Genomic DNA, 6,000 nt, shown 5'->3' on the forward strand with positions numbered 1-6,000 from the left:
AAACATCTCAAGGATGATCAATGGAAACAGGATAAGCCTGAGCTCAACTTTGAGTTGAACAGTAAAGGGCCTGAATATTTTTTTAAGTTTTTAAAATACATTTGCAGACATTTCTAAAAACCTGTTGTTGCTTTGTCATTATGGGGTATTGTGTGTAGATTGCTGAGGATTTTTTGGGGGGTCCATTTTAGAATAAGGATGTAACGTAACAAAATATGGAAAAGTTAAGGCGTCTGAATAATTTCCGAAGGCACTGTACATTACCTGCTCTGCTCAACACCCTTCGATTAGGGCCAGTAGCACGTTTGGCAGTTGCAGTCAGCATTTTCATGATTGAGAGCACCTCACTGTGTGTTAGGTGTGGTGTAACTGGTAAATGGGTAGTGAGAAATGAGTGTTAGTATTAACTTGAAAAGAAATTACATTATTGACTTTCGGTTAAGGTCTCTCACTCGCTCCCCCCTTCCTTTGAAATTAAAAGCCTGTCTATTTACAGTGATACCATTTCTGTTTTTCATGAATGGAGAGAATGAGAATTGGGTGTAACTATTGCCTGATACATGTTTATGCTATTGACTTCTTCTCAAGGTCTCTCTCTTTCTTTGCTGTACCTTCATCTCCCTAATCTCTATTTCCAATAACTTGGCCTGTGGCATTTGTTACTGTCAGAAAGGTGTCAGGGTTACTGCTTGTGGGCCTTGTTCTATTGTCCACTAACACAGATGCAAACACGCACGAGCACACACACAACCCTCCCCCCACTCTTAACCAATGACATGGTACCCCTGCACTACGTCAGACCTTGTATGATCAACAGCTTCCGGCAGCCAAAAGCCTTTGCATGTGCATGGCTCCAGACTGGCTAGTTGTTATGAAATGTCCCTGTCCATCTCTCGTGTCGCTATAGCACTGCCTGGCTACATCATTTGATGCCCACATGACAGGAGATTGTGACAGCGGTCTCAGAGGCTACGTCCCCAATGGCACCCTATTCCTGTTATAGTGCATTACGTCTGACCAGGGCCAAAAGGACTCTGGCCAAAAGTAGTGCACGGTAAAGGGGATAGGGTGCCATTTTGGATGCAGTCAGAGCCTCTGATGGCAGCTGTAGATTATGCCATGTGGGCTGTGTTATTCATGTAAATAGGTTTATTAATGTCTTGGCCTCTGCCTTCCGCTGTCCTGTCTCTGGGAGCAATACTCTATGCTTAGTGGTTATATTATACTATGATATCAAGGCCATGTTGGTGGTCAGTAAAGCAACACATTGGCTCCGAAGTGACTGTAAGCGGAACATCCAGGGTCAATTCCTTTTTCAATTTGATCATTTCTGGAATTGAATTGACAATAATCTTCACAGACCTTAACTGGCTATTTTCAATTCAGAAAGTGAATTTCGATTGGAATTGCCTGGTTATCTACCTGTATATAAAAATAACATTATTGGCTCTGTGAGCAGAATGGCTAGCATTTAATCTAGTGAATTTTATAGTATTTGTGGTACTGAGCTATACTCTATGATTACTATAGTGAGTTTATGGTGAGTTTAGTAATAAAGCTAAGGGGGTTGGGACTGTACATTTCCCTGAAACAGAACACTTGAGTAAGTACATCCGCCCCGACTGATTCAGACAAATGCCAGCCAACCCGATTACGCATGAGTGATACTGATGTGGGCACAGGGATGGATAGTTAATCATCAAACATAGTCCATGAAGAGAACAGAACAGAGAGATCCAGCTAATCGTTTCTAGAGTCACACGCGCTCCCACCACACACACACACACACACACACACACACACACACACACACACACACACACACACACACACACACACACACACACACACACACACACAAGTTCCCCAGACTTCCATGTGCATGGGTAAATGGTATGTTTACTTTGTTCAGATAATGGCTTTCCTGGGTCTGGGTCCACACTGTATGTTCTTTGATTGGTTGGAGTGTGTGTTGTCAAGTTTGATACATCGGATCCCTCCATCTGGATTCATCCGTGCTGACAGAGAGGGAAACGGGCAGTCTCAGATGTTTGAAGCCCTGTATATTTGAAACTGTGTGTTTGCGCGTGTGCATACTGTATGTGTGTAGCTAACCTCATTACAGAGGCAAAGACGCATCAAAACATTTAATGAGACCGAAAGATAAGAGGCAGTTCTGACAAAAATGGAGATTAAATGTTTTAAATTGGTCCGTGCAAGAGCTATGATGTAATTTAGTAATGCCCGAAAATCGAAATGTTCTTGAGAGCATGGCGTTCTACCACTGCACACATACCTGCGAAATTTCATCGTTTGGGGTTTTGTTGATGGTGGTGGGAAACGCTGTCTCAGGCGTCGCTCCAGAATCTCCCCTAAATCTTCAATTCGGTTGAGATCTGGTGACTGAGACGGACATGGCGTATGGTTTACAACGTTTTCAATACTCATCAAACCATTCACTGACCACTCGTGCCCTGTGGATCGGGGCATTGTCATCCTATGGGGGCATAGCCATGGTAACTACAACAATTGGCAAAATAATGGTCTGCCCAGCATTTTTATACATGACCCTTAGCATTATGGGATGTTTTATTTTCATTTTATTTTTTACAACTTGTATTATTATTCTGTATTCAATTAATCGGCAGAATAAACAGCACTGGACAAATGACATACCATGTCACTGCACATCCATATCACATGATAATAATTACACGCCTATCAATAACATAAGGTACATTCATTGTACAAGAAACAATAGATGCTACTCTAATGGATTCTACCACTACAAGTATAAACAACAAGATTAATTAGAAAATAAACCCAAAATAAAATCCACCCAACACCTCCCACCCGAGTGACCCTTTAGATTGAACTTCTCATAGTAAGAGATCTTACACTTTCAGTTGCATTTGACCACATTAATAAGGTTATTTCATTGGCTCCATGACAATGAGCAGTGGTCAATTCTAAAAGAACAGCATCTCAAAAACGAGAATAGCCATTAGAGCCATGCCAGTGTATGTTAGGGCTTCCATCTTAGGCAATATGATCTTTGCAGTGGTTAGGCCTGCTAGCCACTGTCCTTTTGTGATCTAACGACATTGATACTGATGTGCTGCCATTCAAAAGCAACAGAACAGGAGAGCAAGGTACATCGACTCCCAAGTATGTGGGATAGGGATATTGTGATCTTTTTTTCAAAAACAATAAACCTGATGAGAATTCCACATTACATGCATAAATGAGCCGATGGCTTTCTGTGAACAGAAGGTACATAACGGGGAGGGTACTAAAGACATTTTATATATTTTATTATTTTCCTATTCCAAATAAAACTGGAAATTGCACTATGAAGCCTGTCCCAATATCCTGTTACTTGCCACAGAGGAATTATAGAGTTTAGAGGTGATACGGGGCAACACATTTATTTTTAATTGCTAGACTGGAACAATAATGTGGACTGAGTCCATCTATATAATCACATTAAATCTTATTTTAAAAAGGAAGTATAATTCTTGGTCACAATCGCTTCCAGACTCTTGTAAATGTCATCTCCCTGATATCTAAAGCCGTGTTCATAATCAAAAATGTTTCCTGCAGTCTGAACATTCAAAAAGCACATGGAATACGATATTTCAAGCCACATTTCAAACTACCTTCCTAGGCCAGATACAAATCTGATTCTTGGCCATGTGACTTGTGTCTGAACATTCAAATCTGGTTGATTTGCCCACAAATGGTTTTCAGACAGTTATTTGGCATATCTTGTTGCTTACTAGCCTCTCTGTTGACAGTTTGACAACCACATGTGGTAGCTAATTAGCTTGTTAATTGTTTAGAAATAAATGATTGATTGTGCTAGAAAGCTGAACAGCAACCTAGTGGACTGCCTTGGCTAGCCAAAAATGACTTGTTTTGAAAGTTGGATCATCTTATCCTTTGAGGCTTTAAAAGTGTTCTAACACTATGATTTTAAACATTCAAAGCAACTGGGAAACAACCATGGTAGGCATTGTGTCACCTTAGCTTGTCACAGAACTTCTGAGGGATAGGAAGCACAGCACCACCAGTCAGCTTACACCACTGTGCAAACACCCATCGTTACTATGACAACTAGCATAGCCATGTCAGAAAACGACTGCTGTCTGAACACACACAAATCCTATTTGGTCACTGTTTGGACAGTCAGTATTTTAAAATGGATTAAAACAAATAATATTTGAGCATTAAAGTTGCACTATGCAGAAAATGCTTTGCCATTTCCTGGTTGCTAAAACTAATAGTTTGCCTGATTTCTAAACCACTGTGAAAAATATTTTTCATAGGCAAAAATACTGTTGTTTCAGCTGTTTGAAGCTGGTGTAGAAAACTTAAAGTAGAAGAAGCAAAAACAAAACTTAAGAATAGAAGTAGCACACATATAACATATCTACCACTTCTTAGACTTGCTTTCAAGTATTAGTGTAGATCTATAACTCACATTTTTATGTGAATGCGGTCAGGTCACCTCAAAAATGACATATTGACACTTTAAGGCCTGCAGTGTGAACAAGGCTTATTGTTGACATAGTCCCAAAAGTTTTCAAGATAATGTATGTAACTTTTGAAATACATAAATTATCTACATATGGTGCATTTTGCATCATGTTACATCTATCGTCGGAAGGAATAGTGGACCAAAGCGCAGTGTGGTAAGTGTTCATGATACTTTATTAATCAAAATACTCTAACAAAATAACAAAGCGAAAAACAAACAGTTCTGTAAGGCAAAATCAACTCTACAGAAAACAACTACCTATAAAACACAGGTGGGAAAAAAAGGCTACCTAAGTATGATTCCCAATCAGAGTCAACGATAGACAGCTGCCTCTGATTGGGAACCACACTCGGCCAAAAACAAAGAAATAGAAAACATAGAAGTAAAGAAACAAGAATGCCCACCCTAGTCACGCCCTGGCGTAACCAAAATAGAGAATAAAAGCCTCTCTATGGCCAGGGAGTGACACATCATATGATGCTGGGTTTGGCATAGCCACTCTGGAGATGAACAATTATTACCAGTCATCACCATTGCGCCAGAGTTGAGGTATAAAACTTTAATCAGATTGATATATTTAGCACCTAAGACCAGATGACCTACAGTAGTACCATCCATAAGTATTGCTATTCTAACCTAATCAAAGGCTTTTTCAACATCTAATGATAAGATAGCAGAGGAAGCGTTTGAATCTGGAGCGAAATGAATCACATGCAATAGTCTTCTTAGATTGTCTGATACAAGGCAGCCCTTAACAAATCCCGTTTGATCCCCTTGCATTAGTTTGTAAAATACTTTTTAATCTGAATTAATAAGCGACATATTACAATAATTAGAACATAACACAGGAGTTGTATCCATTTTCAATAACAGTGAAAGATGTGAGCTGTGTTTACAGATGTTCTGAAGGAACCCTTTTGAATCGAAGTATTGATCATGTTCATCAGCAGAGGGCCCACTTCTTTCCAGAAAAACAAATAAGGACTCCATCAGGCCCTGGTAAAGAAAAAATGAATTTATTTTACAGCTTCCCATAATTCATTGAAATTTAGGCCAAAATAATGGAAACACTTAAGTAAATGAGGAATACAAAGTACAGTCATGGCCAAATGTTTTGAGAATGACAAGTCTGCTGCCTCAGTTTGTATCATGGCAATTTGCATATACTCCAGAATGTTATGAAGAGTGATCAGATTGATTTAAATGAATTGCAAAGTCCCTCTTTGCCATGCAAATGAACTGGACATGGCTGGAGATCACTCTGTCATGCTGATTGAGTTTGAATAAGAGACTAGAAGCTTCAAAAGGAGGGAGGTGCTTGGAATCATTGTCCTTCCTCTGTCATCCATGGTTACCTGCAAGGAAACACGTACCATCATCATTGCTTTGCACAAAAGGGCTTCACAGGCAAGGATATTGCTGCCAGTTAGATTGCACCTAAATCAACCATTTATCGGATC

Source organism: Oncorhynchus keta, chromosome 30 (assembly GCF_023373465.1).
Source record: "Oncorhynchus keta strain PuntledgeMale-10-30-2019 chromosome 30, Oket_V2, whole genome shotgun sequence".
NCBI classification, from domain to species: Eukaryota; Metazoa; Chordata; class Actinopteri; order Salmoniformes; family Salmonidae; genus Oncorhynchus; species Oncorhynchus keta.